We start from the raw sequence: 19,102 nt of genomic DNA on the forward strand, positions 1-19,102 counted from the left end.
AAAGTAACAAAAATGCCTGCCTCACCTTCTGTTTGTGATTTTCAGATCCACTCTCAGCCCTTCTTGATGCTGCTCTCAGCCTTTTCTGGGAAGACTGACCTGTATGAATCAGCTCAAGTGTTTCCCATACCCTCTGGCTTTTGATTGGTTCAGCCAGTGGAGGACCCTGGCCAGAAATCAGGGGGAGGGAAGAGAGTGAAGGCAGGTATTTATTTTTCTGGCTCTATCCCTGAGAGGTTGCCTCAGGTTGGCATCGTCCCTCAAAGTTGCTGTCGAGGTGATCTCTGTACAGTTCTTCCCTTGCAGTTTGAGTAAGAGCTTCCCCACCCCCCCTCAGATCTGGGTCAGCAACATCTCACCCATGTGAGTTCCCCTACACACGTAGTTTTGTAATAGTACCTTTATAAACAAAGCTTCCTCAAACGTGTATTATAAGTACATCATCTTTTTCCCATTGGGACTTCAGTAATTCACTGCCCTGGGGGAACATAACACTTTGTGTAGGTGAGAGACAGATTAATAAACACAATTAAGAAATAAATTAGAAGGCAGTAAGTAATGGGGAGAAAGATAAGGCAGGAAAGGAAGATAGGAAAGCTAGAAAGAGCAGGGTGTTGCAACTGTAAATCCTGTGATCAGGGAGGGTCTCACTAAGGAAGTGATAGTTGAGCAAAGACAAAGGAGGTATGTGAGGGATCTTGCTGTGCAGATATCTAAGGGAAGAGCTTTCCAAATAGAGTGCAGTGTTAATGCAGTGTTCCTGAGGCAGGTTCTTGTCCTCTGTGTTTGAGGAGAACCAAGTGACAGAGCAAAGTAATTTTAGGAAGACAGTAGTTGGAGAACAAAAGTCATAGAAATGATATGGTAGGAGGCAGGGATTTTCTTTGAAGTGATACATAAGTAGAATTTATTACTAAATACCATATGAGTATACAAAATGTATAAATGAATAACAGCTAAAAATATAGTCCAAGAAATGTGATATAAACATTTTCTAAATGATAAAAATGCCAGGTTATGTAGGCTATTATTAAGGACTGAGGTTTTTACTTTAATAAAATACAGAGCCATTAGATGGTTTTGGGAAAAGGAGTGATTTGATCTGATTTTAAGTTTTAAAGACATCATTCTAGCTTTTGTGCTGAAAGTAGATTATGGGGGCAAGGATGAATGCAGGGATACCAATTAGGAGTCTCCTGCATTATTCTAGGTAAGAGATGACAGTGGCTTAGACCAGAGTGGCAGCAGTGATGGTGGTGAGAAGTGGCAAGACTCTGGGTATATTTTGATAGTACTCGTGTGTTACCTAATAGATCGAGTATGAGGTGAGACAGAAAGAAAGAAGTCAGAGATGATTCCCAATGGTTATGGATTAAGCAACTGAAAGGATATTGTTGCCATCAATTGTGATGGTGAAAACAGAGTAGATTTGTGAATAAAGATCAAGAATTTAGTTTTGAGCATATATTAGTTGAAATGTCTAGAAAATATCCAAGTGGAGTTGTTAAAAAGACATTGGATTAACATCTATAGTTCAGAAAGTAGTCTGGACTGGAGATATAAATATGAGAGCAATTAATATAATCATGACAGTAGATGAAATCAGCAAGAAACTGATTATATAAAGAGAAGAAGAAAAGTCAATGATTGAATCTTTTGGGGCACTCCAGCGTTAAGAGTTAAGAATAGAAGAAACAAGCACAAGAGACAGAGAAGAAGCTTCCAATAAGGTAGGGTGAAAACAAGGAGAATGTAGAACAGAGATTGGCAAACTATGGGTCACAGGAGCCAAATCTGACCCACTTCTTTCTTTTGTAAATAAACTTACATTGGAACACTGCCATACTTAGCATTTACGTGTTGTTGATAGCTGCTTTCACATTACAGTGGCATAGTTGAGTAATTGCAACAGAAACTTCATGATCCACAAACCCCGAAATTGCTGTCTGGTCCCCTTACAGAAAAAGTTGTTGACCCCTGGCATGCAGAGTCTTGGAAGCCAAGTCAAAAAAAAAGTGTTTTGTTGAGAGGAGGTGATTGCATTGTGATCACAATGAAAATTCCACTAGGAATACCAATGTGAAGGTGACTTTGGTGACTTTAGCAAGACAGTTTCAGTGAAATAATTGGTGAACATATTCTTATTGATTGTTCCCAAATTGATCTCTAAATGTATTGTAATCACAGTTAAAATTGCAGTAGGATTTTTATAAGGAACTGGTAGAACTTACTCAAAAATTTATGAGGAATAATAAAGGTCCTTAAGTAGTTAAATCAGCTATGATAAAAGAGAGTAAAATTGGATATCCATATGCAAAAAGAAAAAAATGAAACTTTGATCCATGCTTGATAGCATATACAAAAATTATCTCAAGATCAATTTAAACATAGATCTAAATGTAAAACCTAATACTGTAAAACTTCTTGAAGTAGCAGGAGGAAATCTTTGTGACTTTAGGTTAGGCAAGAATTTCTAACATATGATACCAAAAGCACAATAATAAGAGAAAAGTAAATAAACTGGACTTTATCAAGATTAAAAACCTTTGCTCTGCAAAAGGTAACTGTTAAGAGAATAAAAAGACTGGGAAAAATATTTGCAAATCACGAACTGATAAAGAACTTTTATCCAGAAAATATGAAGAATTTTTAGTCATAAGAATACCAAAAAACCCAATTTTTTAAATAGATAAATTTTTGAATAGACACTTTATCAAAAATCACAAGTGGAAAATAAGCACATGAAAAGATCTCAAAATCATTGGTCATTAGAAATTAAAACCACACACACAAAAAAGAAATTAAAACCTTAATGAGATACTACTACGTACCTATTAGAATAGCTAGAATTAGAATCTGTGTGACTATACCAATCTTGGCAAGGATGTAGAGGAACTGAAATTCTCATACATTGCTGCTAGGAGTGTAAAATGGCAGAACAACTTTGGAAAACTATTCAGCAATTTCTTACAAAGTTAAGCATATACTTTCCATTCTTAGGTATTTACCTAAGAGAAATAAAAGCATTTATCCATACAAAGACTTGCATGTTTATATTACACAGCAAAGGAAACCATCAACAAAATGAAAAGGCATCCTCGAGAATAGGAGAAAATAGTTGCAAATCATGTATCTGTTAAGGAGTTAATGTCCAAAATATATAAAGAACTCATACAAATCAATAGCAAAAAAAAAGAAACAATCTAATTTTAAAATGAGTACACATTTTTCCAAAGGAGACGTTCAGGTGGCCAACAGGTACATGAAAAGATGCTCAGCATCACTCATAATCAGGGTAATGCACATCAAAACTACAATGAACTATCATCTCACACCTGTTAGCATGGCTATTATAAAAAAGATAAGAAATAGCAAGTCTTGGCAAGGACATGGAGAAAAGGAACTCTTGTGCACTGCTTGTGGGAATGTAAATTGGTACAGCCACTGTGGAAAACAGTATGGAGGATCCTCAAAAAATTAAAAATAATACTACCATATGACCTAGCTATTCCACTTCTGAATATTTATCCAAAGAACATAAAAATACTAATTCAAAAAGATAGATGCATCCCTGTGTTCACTGGAGCATTATTTATAACAGCCAAGATACGGAAAGAACCTAAGTGTTCATCGATGGATGAATGGATGAAGATGTGGCATATATACACAATGGAATACTACTCAGTTGAAAAATAATGAAATTCTGCCATTTGCAACAACATGGATGGACCTTGAACGTATACACTAAATGAAATAAGTCTGATGGAAAAAGACAAACACTGTATGATTTCACTCATATATGGAATAAAAAAAAATCAGAACAAACAAACAAACCAAAAAACAGGCTCATAAATACAGAGATCAGATTAATGGTTATCAGAGGGGAAGGGGTTGGGAGTGGGTGAAATGGTGAAGGGGGCCAACTGTATAATGATGAATGGTAACTAAATTTGTGGTGGAGATCACTTTAGTGTATACGGATGTCAACGTGTAATGCTGTATACCCAAAATGTAATAATTGAAAAAAAAAATAGGCCTACCATGTGATACAGCAATTCCACTTCTGAGTATTTATCTGAAGGAAATGAAAACGCTAACTGGAAAAAATGTATGCACCCCTATGTTCATTGCAGTATTATTTACAATAGCCAAGCCGTGGAAGCAACATAAGTGTCTTCGCTGGATAACTGGATAAAGAAAATGTTGTGTGTATGTGTATATGTGTATAAATGTATATATGTATGTGCATGCATATATACAATGGAATATTATTCAGCCATAAAAAATTTTGCTATTTGTGACAACATGGATGAACCTTTAGAGCATTATGCTAATAAGTCAGAGAAATACAAATACCAGATGATCTCACTTGTATGTAGAATCTAAGAAGAAAATAAAACAAAAAGCCCCCCAAATACCCAAACTCATGGTAATGGGTGTTTGCAGGAGTCTGGGTTTGAGGGGTGGGTGAAATGGGTGAAGGGAATCAAAAAGTCTGAGCTTCAGTTGTAAGATAAAAGTCCTGGGGATATAATGTACAGCATGGTGACTGTAGCTATACTGTGTTGTATATTTGGAAGTTGCTAAGAGAGTAGATCTTAAAAGTTCTCATCACAAGAAAAAATATTTGTGACTATGTGTGGTGATGGATATTAACTGGACTTAATGTGGTGATCATTTTGCAGTATATACATTGAATCATTATGTTGTATACCTGATATTAATATAATGTTATGCATCAATCATTTCTCAAGTTTTTCAAAAAGACTTATTTATAGCAGCCTTATTTGTAATGGCCCCAAAGTAGAAATAACCCAAATATTCATCAGCAGATGAAGAAATAAATTGTTTCTAAAATGTCCTTCTGGCAATCCATTGTTACTATCTCAGAGCTCCTGAGAATAAGAAATCTTATTCAATAACATGTGATTCAGACCTTCAATTTAGAATATTTTTCTTGCTATAGTCTTTTTCCTAGTTTTAGCTGAATGCAGTCTCTCCATTTATTCAACCAACATTAACTAAATTTCGTAGGATCAGTCTCAAAGATAGGTACTAGAGATTCAAAGACAACAATCTGGCAGGGAAAACTCTCAGGATGTAGGCAATTATAGTGTAATTAGTGCTACCCAGGAATAGAGTTTTAAGAATATAAAAATAATTTATTAAAAATTGGTTTATAAAATATAATAAATATACAAGATAATGAGCTTTTAATCTCTTAAAGGATAAACAGATATACCTAACAGCATCTGAAAAATGGAATGAAAAAGATAGGACTTTGTGAGGCAGGAGAAGTTTGGGGAATCTTAAGCTTTCTGCCACAAACTTCTTTGTAGCTTTTTTTTTCTCTTATCTTTTACTCTGGCAGCAGGGTGAAAGGGCTGTTGTTTTACGTGAGATTCCTAGAGAAAGAGTTTGAGATAGAGTTTTGCATGCAGGAGGTTTAAATTAAGGAGTACAGTCAGGAATAACCCCCATGATGGAGTGAGAGAAGCAAGACTGGGAAGAGGGAGTTGTTGGAACTGTGATTCAGCTGCAGAGGAGACCTAGAGCTGAAATGGCCTTCAGAATTGCCTTGAACTGAGCAAGGGGACGAGGCTTTTGTCCTTTGGTATCAATAGTCATTGAAGGTGGACCACCCCAGGGAAGAGGTGTAACTTTAGCGAGGCAGTTCCCTTCGGTGGCACAACTCCTAGAAATAGCAAGACAATCCCAGGAGCTAGGGAAATGTCTGTCTCCTTCTGAGGGGGACATCTGGGCACTGCACAGAATCCATGCACCAAATAAGGCTTTTCCATAATTAGCTCAAACTGCTTGAGCAGGAGAAGCTGAACTTTAAAGCTGGGTGTTTCTCTTCTGGGAAGTAAGTACCTCAGAGACAGTTCGTTACTTGTTCAGACCAAAAGAAGATGGCAAACCCATTAGAAAAGAAGTATGAGTTGAGATTCAAAGTGAGTTAATTCATGGGGTCATTTGTTCATTCAATGAATGTTCATCTAACATCAGAGAAAAGCCTACCGAGGAGGAAGCAGGAAACTGGGTTCTAGTCACAGCTCTGTCACTGAAAATTAGGTCTTTGAACAAATCATTTATCATCCTTGGATTTCTGTTTCTTTTCCTGTACCATGAGAATTGTGGACCAGGTGATGTAGCAGTTACATATATTTTAATTGTAAATAATAGAAGCCCTCTTTAACTAGAAGAGAGAAAAAAAAAGAGGGAATTGGTTTAAAGAACAAATTTGTGTCTCATAGACTTAGATTGGAGCTGGGCTTCAGTGACAGTCTGGAACGCTGTAGGCAATCCAGGGATGCCCTCACCCTTACCTCTGCATCTGCTACGTTCTTTAGTATTGCTGCTATCCAGCTCACTCCATTTTTCAGTTCAAATGAGGAAAATAACTACAAACACTCCTGAGTTTACATCTCGTCTGTTGAAGAGAGCAGATATGCTCAGGTTAAAATTCCTTGGTCCCAATTCCAAACTGAGAACAGAGTTTGTTGGCCTTACTTGGATGAAGGGAACAATTGAATGTTTCTGATTCGAACAGCTGTGTGTAGGTGAGGAACTTAGGAGGAGGAAGAGAAGTTTCCAGAAAGACTTAATAGAATGTTTGGCAGCAGCCAAGATGTCCACTGCTCTTATCTCTAAAATTCTGTAATTGATTAAGCAATACCTGAGTAAAATTTGATTCACTTCTCACTGATCCTTCAGTGATGTTTCAAACCATCATTTAAAAATTATGATGGGTTAGTTAATTAAAATAGATAAATTGCAAATGGAAATTTGACAATTAAATGAGAAATACTAAAGCCTAAAACCTTCAACAAAATGTGTTGACAACTTCACTTTTCTGTTTAGACCTGTAACAAAAATGACAGTGTTTACCTGGTAATAACATATCAAGAAGTGCACAAATAACATTTTCAGAGGGGGAAAATGTTGAGTGTTTAAACCATTCAGACTACAGATAGCTTTTCCTGATTTATGGTTGATCAGTGTATGGCTTAGACCCATTTCTGATAGTCACTTACAAGGAAGGTCATACTCTGTAGCCAGAAACGTAGCTGTCTTAAGGGTTTGTGAAGTGATTGACAGAAACAAGCCATTGACACAGGGTGAGGATACAGTCTCCTTTAGTTCACATAGAGGACTTTGCTCATTTATATTTGCAGCAGGGGATGCAGTAGGGTTTCCAGTCTTACATGCAAACCTTCCTGATCTTCAAGTCCCTGCAGAGATGTCAAACTGCCAATGAAATGACCTGACTAGGAGGATGATCCAATCAAGCTCTTCAGGAAGTTTATTCCCTCTCATCTCAGGGAACTTTATACCACATTGATTCTTCCCAACTGTTCTGAGAGCTCACTGCATAACTGCCTGATGACTCACTTGAGAAGCTGATACTGATTCACTCCATCTTATTATTGATACTCAGGAACGAGCTAAGCTGGCTTAGACTGGATGATTATCAGTAGCAACTCTTGTGAACAGTTCCCAAGCACAGACTGTCAGGCTGCCTAAGGCCTATTCTTACATAAGGTTTTCTCTGATGCAAGGGACTAGAGAAACATATAATTATTTGGTAATTTTGTAACAGTCTAGAGCAGGAGTTGGCAAATTATGGCCATCAGGCCAAATCCAGCCTTGCACCTGTTTTTGTAAATGTGGTTTGATTGAAATGCCCGTGCATTTAGGTGTTGTCTGTGGTTAATTCCTTGGTACAGCAGAACACTGTAGAAACACTGAGGAGTTACAACACAGACTGTATGAACCACAAAGCCTAAAATATTTACTATTTTACTCTACATAAAAAGTTTACCAACCCATAGTCTAGGGAAAAACTAACATTCTTTTACAATCTGTACTGACAATATAGAGCATTTCAAATCTGCCACCTAATTGTATACAGTTCTCCTTTTAAAGACATTTTCTGAATATGTTCTTATATATTGTCTCAAAAACATGATTTAGTAAAGATGTTCTTTTCAGTAAATGACAGTGGGTAAATAGAATATCAATATGGAAACAATCTCAGACCGTATCTCACACCATACTAAAAAACCCATTCCAAAGTTTGTATAGATCTAGACATAAAGGAGAAAAGAATAACGCTGTTAAAGGGAGACAAAAGAATATCTTAATGACTTTGGGGTAGGCAAAAACTTCTTAACTGGGTCACAAAAAACATCAACCATAAAGGAAGAAAATTTGATTAATTGGGCACCATTAAATTTAAGAACCTGTTTGCCAAAGACACATTAAGAAAGTAAATAGGCAAGCTACAGAGTGGAAGAAGATACTTGCAGGACATATGTCTGATTCATACCCAAAATATGTAAAGAATTTCTCCAAATCCATATGTAAACATGTAAGAAAAATGGACATAAGTCATCTCCAAAAGGGCATATTTAATTAGCCAATAAAACTATGAAAAATGTGTTTAACTATATAACTCATCATGAAAGTGGAAAATATGGCAAGGCTATATGACTATGTGCCCACCATAATGAAGAAAATCTAAATGACAAAAGTACCAAGAGTTGGAAAAGATGTGGAGCATCTGGAATTTTCATATGTTGCTGAAAGGAATGCAAAATGGTACAACACTTTGGCAGTGTTTACTAAAGCTGGACACATGCATATCCATTATGCACTCTGAGGTATGGAACTATGTTTATCAAAAGATGTACAAAAATGGTCACAGCTTTACTATTTGTATTAGCCCATACTGGAAACAGCTGCTAGGGTGTTAGTAATGTTTTATATTTTAATCTAAGTGGGGATTGCACAATGTTTACTTTGTAAAAATGCATTGAGCTTGCACACTTGAAATTTGTGTGCCTTTTTGTATATATATGTATATTATGTAAATTGAGTTATAGTTGATTTGCCAATATTATATTAGTTTTGAGTGTGGATATAGTGACTCAAACTTTTCACAGACTATATACTGTATTTTAAGTTATTATAAAATATTGGCTCTATCCATGTGCTGCATAATATGTCCTTATAGCTTATTTGTTTTATAAATGGTAGTTTGTACCTCTTAATCCTCTACCCCTATCTTGTCCCTCCCCTCCTCCCTCTCCCCACTGGTAACGACTAGTTTGTTCCCTATATCCATGAGTCTATTTTGTTATATTGACTAGTTTGTTTTATTTTTTAGATTCCACATATAAGTGATATCATACAGTATTTGTCTTTCTCTGTCTGACTTATTTCATTAAGCATAATACCCTCCAGGTCCATCTATGTTGTTGCAAGTGGCAAAATTTCATTCCTTTTTATGGCTGAATAATTTTCCATCGTATATATTTATATATCACTTCTTCTTTAACCATTCATTGGATGATGGGCACTTAGGTGGATTCCATATCTTGGCAGTTATAAATAATGCTGCTATGAACATTAGAGTACATGTGTTTTTTCAAATTAGTGTTTTTGTTTTCTTTGGATATATACCCAGGGGTGGAATTGCTGGGTCATATGGTAGTCCTATTTTTAGTTTTTTGAGGAACTTTCATACTGTTTACCATGGTTGCTGCACCAGTTTATATCCCACCAGCAGTGTAGGAGGGTTCCCTTTTCTCCACACCTTCAGCATTTATTGTTCACAGACTTTTTAATGATGGGCATTCTGATAGGTGTGAGGTGATATCTCATTGTGGTTGGATTTACATTTCTTTGATGGTTAATAATGTTGAACATCTTTTCATGTGTCTGTTGGCCATTTCTATGTCTTCTTTAGAAAAAATCTTTTCATATCTTCTGCCCATTTTTTAATAGACTTTTTTATTTTATTTTGACATTGCATTGTATGAACTATTTATATATTTTGTACATTAACCCCTTTTTGGTTATATCATTTGCAAATATTTTCTCCCATTCTCCCATTCAGTAGGCTGTCTTCTTGTTTTGTCAGTGGTTTCCTGCGCTGTGCAAAACTATGTTTAATTAGGTTTCATTTATTTATTTTTGCTTTTATTTCTTTTGCCTTAGACATTTCAAAAAAAATACTGCTGTGATTTATGTCATTGTTCCACCTATATTTTCTTCTATGAGTTTTATGGTTTTGGTCTTACGTATAGGTCTTTAATCCATTTTGAGTTATTTTTGTATACAGTGTGATAAGAGATTATAATTTCATTATTCTACATGTAGCTGTCTGGTTTTCCCAGCACCACTTATTGGAGAGACTGTCTTTTCTTCATTGTATATTCTTGTCTCCTTTGTTTAGATTAATTGACCATAAGTACATGTGTTTATTTCTGGGCTTTTTATTCTGTTCCATTGATCTATATGTCTGTTTTTGTGCCAGTACCATACTATTTTGATTACTGTAGCTTTGTAGTATAGCCTGAAGTCAAAGGCTTGTAATTTTCTTTTTGTGATCTCTTTGTCTGGTTTTGGTGTCAGGGTGATGCTGGCCGCTTAGAATGAGTTAATAATTGTTTCATCCTCTGCAATTTTTTGAAATAGTTTGAGAAGAATAGGTGTTAAATCTTATCTAAAAGTTTGGTAGAATTCACCTGTGAGGCCATCTGGTCATTGACTTTTGTTTGTTGGGGGTTTTTCATTTACTGATTCCACTTCAGTACTGGTTATTGGTCTGTTCATATTTTCTGTTTCTTTCTGTCCCAACCTTGCAAGGTTGTACATTTCTAGGAATTTGTCCATTTCTCCCAGGTTGTTCATTTTATTAGTGTATAGTTGTTCATACTAATTTCTCATGCTCCTTTGTATTTCTGTGGTGTCTGTTGCAACTTTTCTTTTTTCATTTCTGATTCTATTGATTTGCGCCCTCTCTCTTTCTTAATGAGTCTGGCTAAATGTTTATCAGTTTTGTTTATACTTTCAAAGAACCAGCTATTAGTTTCATTGATCTTTTCTATGGATTTTTTTAGTCTCTATTTCATTTGTTTCTGCTCTAATCTTTATGATTTCTTTTCTTCTACTAACTTTGGGTTTTGTCAGTGTTCTTCTAGTTCCTTTGGACAGAAGGTTAGGTTGTTTATTTGAAATTTTTCTTGTTTCCTGAAGTAGGCTTGTATCATTATAAACTTCCCTCTTAGGACTGCACAGAACATAATGAAGCCAGTTCCTGACATAGCTTGCAGCAGGGTCTGGAGTGTCCTAAAGCTGTGTCAGCCCATTGGTGCATGGGACTGGATCCAGGGGCATCTGGCTGAGGGGCCCATGGTGTCTCACAGCTGCTATTGGCCTGTTGAAGGATGGGCTGTGTCCTGCCACTAAAGACTATGGGACTATGGGGTTCCTGGGGCTGGTGTCTCCCTGCTGGGTTGATGGGGTCTGGGCCCAGTAGATCCTGGGGCTGGTGCCTGCCAACACTGGGCAGAGCTGGGTTCCAGGGGCTCTGGATGCAGGGCCTGGGGGTCCCAGAGCTGGTGTTGGCCCACTGGTGGGTGGGGCAAGGCCTATGGGGTCCAGGGCTAGTGCCAACTCAGTGGTAGGCAGAGCTGGGTCCCAGGGTCTGTGGATGCAGGGCCCTATGGTTCTCAGGGCTAGTGCCTGTCCAGTGATGCATGGCCCAGGTCCTGGGCCCTCTAATGGACAGAGCCATGCCCCAGGATTGTTGTAGACTTGGAGTCTTAAGGCAGCCTGCCTACTGGTAGGTGGGACTGTATCCCTGCCCTGCTAGTTGCTTGGCCTGAGGCATTCCCATTTTGGTGCCCACAGGCTGGTGAGCAGGGCCAGGTCCTGATGCTAGTAAGCTAGAGGGAGGATTCAAAATGGTGCTTGCCTCTCCTGGTGACTCTCCAAGTACATCACATAGCTCTGACCCAGACTCCTTTTCGATTACTGCCTGTGCCCTGGGTCCTGGAGTGTATGAGATTTTGTGTACACCCTTTAAGAGGAGAGCCTCTATTTCCTACAGCCCTCTGGGTCTCCTGAATGTAAGCTCCACTGGCCTTCAAAGCCAAATGTTCTGGGGACTCATCTCATCTGTGCAGGACCCCTAGGCTGGGGAGCCCGACGTGGTGTTTGGATCTCTCACTCCTTGGGGAGAACCTCTGCAATTGTAATTATCCTCCCACTTGTGGGTCACCCACTCAGGGAATGAGTCTTTACTATACCGCATCTTCCCCTCCTACCCACCTCACTGTGGTTCCTTCTTTATAAATTTAGTTGTACATTATTTCTGCTAGATTCCAGTCTTATCAATAGTTGTTCTGTAAATGGCTGTAATTTTGGTGTGCCTTTGCGAGGAGTTAAGCTCAGAGTCTTCCTACTCTGCTATCTGTTTTGTTTTGTTTTGTTTTGTTTTGTTTTGTTTTGTTTTTGAAGTATAGTTACAGTGTGTCTGTTTCTGGTGTACAGAACAATGTCCTAGTCATGCACATGCATACATATATTTGTTTTCATATTCTTTTTCATTAAAGGTTATTATAAGATATTGAATATAGTTGCCTATGCTATACAGAAGAAATTTTTTTAGAAATCTATTTTATATATAATGGCTAACATTTACAAATCTCAAACTCCCAAATTTATCCCTTCCCGACCCCTTTCCCCAGTAACAATAAGATTGTTTTTTAGGTGAGATCATTAGTGTCCTCTTTTTTTTTTTTTTTTTTTTTTAGATTCCACATATGAGTGATATCATATGGTATTTTTCCTTTCTGGCTTACTTCATTTAGAATGACGATCTCTAAATCCATCCATGTTGCTGCAAATGGCATTATTTTATTCTTTTTTATGGCTGAGCAGTATTCCAGTACTCTGCCATCTTGGCCAAGCTCTGATAAAAGTTTTTATTTAAAAAGAAAGTGCAATTTATGTTACATTGTTAGCCACTGTGATCTAGGCATAGTGACTTGAACAAAATATATATTAAAAAAAATTGTTACTGGTAACATTGTATATTAAACCAGCAAATAAGCCCATAACCTTGTTATATTTCAAGATTTTAAAGTCATCAGTTACCATTTAATTAAGTCCGGCATCAGGAAGCTCCCTGATTGACAGCAACTTACATATAACCCTGCACTTGTTGCTCACTCTAAGTGCACCTCAGCACCCCTTTCTGAAGAATAAATTTCTGGCTCTTTACAGTAAGAATAAAGTCTGGTCATTTTTTTTCTGGAAACTGTAGAGCTTTATTACTTCCCTCCACAATAGTGAACAAGTAAGTCTGAAAAAGTACAATTCAGTTAAATGGGTCATTAACTGTTGCACTCAGCACTTGGGCTGCTATAAATGTCATTTGCAGAAACATGTTGTGGCTTTGATACACACACAATGCAGGAAAAGAAAAGTTGTGGGTTGCCACAGCAACTGTAATGTAGGTATATGTTGGCATAAAGTCTTGATTAATTCTGCTGATGATCACTGTAAATCCTCTATATTTTATATCAGTATGGTTGAGTAATGGTTGGTTCAGGAATTACTTAGAAGTATTGAATTTCTATAAATGTAACCTGTCAGCGCATAATGCTCTGGTCTCACACTTGCACTTAATTATGTCATTTGTTTTAGGAATGACCCTGTTTAAAAAATACTTTTGACTTTTTTCTCTCAGAAAATATTTCCAAGCAAGCAGCACATAACACTTATTTCCATCTGCAATAGCACATTTAGCTAATGTGATTTTATAGCACCTTGATGGAACATCCTATTATAGATGTAGAAAATGAGACAGAATGACAGAAGATAATAAATTATTTAAGATCACAAAGTAAATCAGGGCAGAACTGTTGCTGGTATTTTGCTCAGGGCAAGCCATTCTCAAAGTGGTGTTTTTGTGAAACATGTGCTGTACCTGATTGCTAGAGCACAATTATACATGATCGCTGCCTATGTATATTTGACTGTAACCTCAAGTTATACACACTTGTTTGTGTGTCTCCCAGCTCTAGATGTTTCCAGGAGTACTTCACCTGAGACTCAATGTTCTGCTCATCCATTCTGTTACGAGTGTAAATTAGGTAGTTTTCCAGAGAAACAGAACCAATGTACATAAATATTTGTATTTATTATAGGAATTGGCTCATGCCATTTATGGGGGCCAAGAAGTCCCACAGTCTGCCATCTCCAAGGTGGAGAACCAGGAAAGCAGGTGATATCACTCAGGCCCAGTCCAAAGGCCTAAGAATCGGGGTGGGAGTGGAAGAGCCATATGGTGTCAGTCCTGGTCCAAGTCTGAAAGCCGGAGGACCAGGAGCACTCATGTCTGAGGGCAGGAGAAGATGGATGTCTCAGCTCAGAGAGCAGATTTGCCCTTCCTCCACCTTCTGTCCTGTCCAGGTATTAAATATGTTGGGTGATGCCAGTCATACTGGTAAGGAAGCTCTGCTTTACTCAGTGTATGGGTTCAAATGCTAACCTCTTCTGGAAACACCCTCACAGACACACCTAGAAATAAGGTCTTACCGGCTACCTGTGCATCCTTTAGCCAATCAGGTTGACAAATAAAAATAATCATCACACCCAGCCAAATCAGTATTTATTAGCAACACCCTCTACTATGCAAAGTACACCTCCAGATACTGTGCAAAATATACAGGAAGTGAGAAATGTGAAGTGCCCTCAGAGTTTACAACGTGCTACTCTCTTGTGTGAGACCACTCTCTGTGGGGAAAAAACCAACAAGCACTACCAGAATACGCCCTCTCTCCAGAGGAAGAAGCTTTCTTGAACTACTTCTTTTACAGGGTGAGGAGCTTCATGCCTAACAGAATATCCTCTGACTTTGTTTCATCTTTTCACCTCTACAATTACAAAGAGGAAAATGTTTTTACTTACTTGTGAAAATGAATTATTCTATCTCATTTTTTCCCTCTATTTGTAGCTCTCTTTTCCTCCTTGCCATCAGCTGTTTTCCGGAGCTGAATTATGTAAATTTAATATTTTATTTATTGTTAAATACTAGTCTTGAACAGAACATGGCAAGCTGATTCATATGTATACTTAAAGTCAGAAATGATTTGAATAACTAAACTCTGAGGAATATTCACAATACACATTGTGTTAAGTTATATATTTTAGTGTGATAAGGTGACTAGCAATATAAATAATGTGTCACTCCCCAAAACTTTCAGACAGTTCTGACTCATCAGTACATAATGCTCGCATAGATGAGTGCTCCTAGAAATTGTTTAGATTCATGAGAAGGAGTAGCTGAGTTTTTCTACTTTAATGTCTCTGTGAAGACAAGAAATTTCTACTCTGTCAAATTTCAGTATTAAAATAGAATCTCATAATGCAAAGATAAAACACATTTTGCACAAACTCAAAGTCAGTAAGAAGTTCTTAGCAATCCCAAAGTCCCTGAGTCCTGAGATAGAGTATTCCAGATTAGATAGGGACATTGCCTTTTGCCACTCGACTGCCTGGGATGACTCCCAGCTTACCCACTAGTTTTCTGTGCACAGTCAGGTTATCTAACTTCTCTGTGCCTCAACTTCTTCATCTGTAAAGGGAGAATAATAATCCCTACTTGGAATGAGTTAATTAATACATTTTAACTAAAAACAGTGCCTGGCACATTGTAAGTTCTTAATACATTAGATATTATTTGCATCATTTGATAATGACAGTCAAGGAAAACAGCTATTGCTAAATGAAATTTAAACAAAATGAATGCAAGTGAAGACTCACACATTACTACACTTGCATTTGTATTTCTGCTATGCATCTGTTGCAGATGAGTACCCTGTAATCGTGTTTTAGTCTCAGAGGACACACTGTCTGCTTCCTGTCCAGATCTTATATGTCAACAGGCTTCTTTAACAGTGACAAGTGACTGGCATAGACACAGGAGGACATGAGTTTGGGCCATGGCACCCTTAACTTCTCAATGCCATGCCCAGCGATTCCCTCAGAAAGACAAGTACAGATGACAGTATCATTGTCCACCTTCATCCCACCGCTTATCCAGTCTTGGCTTTCACTCTGCTTGCTGCCAAGCTTCTAGATTTGTCCAAGAATCAAGTTTTCAGGCCCCCCCCCCCGAAAGGTACAATGAGTACTGACTGATTTCTTAGCTAATGTAATGAAATCATTGTCGCCCCATCTATTTTCTTAAAATAGCAGATTATTTTCTCTCCTTCCTAGCACTGTTTCTTAGCTAATTTATTGACTCATCATCACCCTATCCATTTACCTAAAATAGAAAATGGTTCTTTCTTCTTCCTTTCTAGTCCGTGAAGCATAACTGTTTTTTCTTTCTTCTATTCCCACCTGATGTTTTAATCAGGAGCATCTTCAAACCAGAATTACATGTCAGTGACCACCCTAAAGACCTCTTCCTTCATCCTTCCCTAAATATGCCTGGGGCATGACCTCCCCTCCTGGGATCAGGCATTTATCTACCGGATGAATACTGGGGGAGAGTGTGCAGGAGCATAGCTGTCACCTTGGAAAGCTGACTTCCCATTGATCTGGCTTTCTTATAACCAACATTATAAATCAGATAAAAAGTACAATCTTCTACGTAAAACAAAGTCTCCCCCAGAATGGCTTGTTACCATAGATGAACTATTCGTGTTCTTTTTAAAGCCCAGTCCCTCATGTGCTTATGTACTAGATCCTCTTCCCTCTCACCCAATGAAAGACATTGCTTCAGTCGTTCCTGCTCCCTAGTCCGTGTTATCAGTTTTTTCACTCTCGACTAAATCATTTCCATCAGCCAACAAGTATGCTATCATTTTTACCATCTTTAATGAAATGAACAAAAAACTCCTTTTGACCTACTTTTCCCTTCACCTACTGCCCAAATTCTTTACAGTTAAACTCCTTAATTGCCATTCCGTCTCCAGTGTTTCCCTTCCTGCCCTCTACTGAACCTACTTCAGTGAAGCTTTTGCCTACACTACTCCACTAAAATTGTTCTTGTCAAGGCCATCAGGTGACCTCGTATTGATCATCCCAATGGTCAAGTCTCTGTCCCCGTCTTACCTGACCAGCAACATTTCATGATATTGATCATCCCTCCTCCTTGCTATGCTTTCTTCTCTTGGTTTCCAGGACACCACACTCTCTTAGTCTTCCTCCTCCTCGCCATTTCTTCTCATTCTCTGGCTGACCTGTTAGTGTTGCAGTGCCTCAGGCTCAGCCTAAGGCCCTCTCTTCTCTGTTCAGACTCACTGCCTGGATGATCTCATCTGTTCTCTGAGCTGTAAATGCCACCTCTAATCTGGCAACTTCCAAATGTCCCTCTGCAGCCCAGATCTCCCTCTTGAATCCTGAGTTACAAATCCAACTACCTATTCAGCATCTCTGTTTGAATATCTAATAGGCATCTCATACTTTACAGACCTCAGATAAAACTCTAGATCTTACACTTCAAACTTGGGCTATCAGCAGCCTTCCCCATCTTGGCTTCTTGAAAGTTCCTGAAGGCGTCTTCCTTCCATCTGCTCCAGTAGAAAATCTTAGAGTTAACTTTGACTCCTCTTTATCTCTCACATCCAATTTGTCAGCAAATCCTATTTGACTCTCCCTTCAAATATTACCAGAATGTGAGTACTCACCACCTCCTTGTTTACTACCTTGGTTTGAGCCACCTTCCTCTCTCATTTGGACTAACCTAATAACCTTTTCGCTATTCCTCTTCCTGTAACCTAAACCCCATAGTTAGGAGCCACAGAACTTTAAAAATGTAAGACAGGTCGTATCATTTGTCTGCTCAAAGTCCTCCAATAACTTCCCATTTTAGTCAAAGTAAAAGTGAAAGCCATTAAAACAGGTTCAATGTCCTGCTTAACCTGGCATCCCATTATCTCTCTGACCTTGTGTCTTTCTGCTCTCCCCTTCACTCACTGGTCTCCTTGCTGTTACTCCATTACCTCAGGAACACTTTTGTGTAAGAACTTTGCCCTGGCTAAGCCCTCTGCATAGTTAACTTCCTCTCTCCCTTCTTTTCTTCCCTCAGTGAGGGAATCTTCTCAGTGAGACTTGCCCTAACTACGACTGTGCCCACGCGTGCAATGCACACTCACACACGTGCACACACACACCCCAGTGGCACTTAAGATTTTCCTCATCCTGTTCTACTGTTACTTTTTTCCTGCAGTCATCACCTGCTAATACATTATTTATTTATTTATTTGTTTATTTATGTATTTGTTATTTATCGTCTGTCTCCCCACTAAAATGTAAACTCTTTGAAGACGGAGATCTTTGTTTTGCTCATAGATGTACTTGAAGTATCTATCACAATATATGTATTTGATAAATAGTTGTTGATACATATCCACACAAGTATACATACATGCATACATGTTTAAAATGAAGGATTATTGCCCCCTGATAAAGCCAAATGAGAGCTTTAAGTCCTGTAGTGGAGTGACTATCCTCTAAGATGTTCTAGTGTGAAGTGAGGCCAACACACACCACTGGACCGGTTTGTATTCACTGATTGAGCCACAAGTTAAGTCATCTTCCAGGCCAAGCATTTGAACTATGTTCATGACAAGAATTCTTACTGAGTGGGAAACTGGGTAAAAGAGAAGTCGATTATGTAGCTCCCGGAAGAAATCTGACATAATCTCAAGGAAAGAAGCCTAGCACAATAAACTAAACTCAATAATGAGGCCTGAGGTTTAAAGAGGACTTCTGGGTGTAGTGCCGTGCCTCTGACTCGGCCTCCCACAAGTTCTGTTGTCCTGATCGCCCGCACGAATGTCTGAGGACGGGAAGGTAAGTGGATAATACCAAAGACTGTTTAAGCTGTGTTGCACCTCAGGTCCCAAGGAGCTCTGAGGTGGGATTCTACAAGAGGACAGAACACAGGGAAGAGGAAACTGTCTCCCTACCCACTTTAGAAAAGAAAGGTGAGCGCCAGCAGCCTAAGGCAGATTGGTGGTGATGGTGAAGGATGTTGAGTGGCTGCAAAGGAAAGGGTGACTGCAGTGGGACCCAAAGCAGAAGTCCTGGCCGTGGAGTAGGACGGAGCAGCGGGCACACAGAAGGAGCATCTGGGTAGAGGGACAGCAGTTGGGCCAGCGGCAGCGCATGTGGGGAGACCGAGAGAGGCACTTTGGCAGCAAGGCCAAGCATTAATGGTAGCCTGAGGGAGAGGGGATGAGGGCCCAGCTATGGCAGGCATGGCAGGCATAGGGTGTGAAGTAATGGC

The 19,102-nt window shown here is 38.5% G+C and overlaps 1 protein-coding gene across 4 annotated transcripts in view; it reads left to right on the forward strand.

Annotated features, from left to right (window-relative positions):
* The window catches only part of CDC42SE2 (CDC42 small effector 2), a 135,026-nt gene that overhangs the window by 1,312 nt on the left and 114,612 nt on the right, over nucleotides 1-19,102 (forward strand). Inside the window, exon 2 of one of the 4 annotated variants that reach the window (XM_074360616.1) lies at nucleotides 46-205. The exons of the other annotated variants lie outside the window; for them this stretch is intronic. The gene's annotated coding sequence lies outside the window, so the exon portion shown is untranslated. The remainder of the gene's footprint in view (nucleotides 1-45; nucleotides 206-19,102) is intronic. 4 annotated transcript variants of the gene reach the window in all.

This window comes from Camelus bactrianus, chromosome 3 (genome assembly GCF_048773025.1).
Source record: "Camelus bactrianus isolate YW-2024 breed Bactrian camel chromosome 3, ASM4877302v1, whole genome shotgun sequence".
In the NCBI taxonomy this organism is placed as follows: Eukaryota; Metazoa; Chordata; class Mammalia; order Artiodactyla; family Camelidae; genus Camelus; species Camelus bactrianus.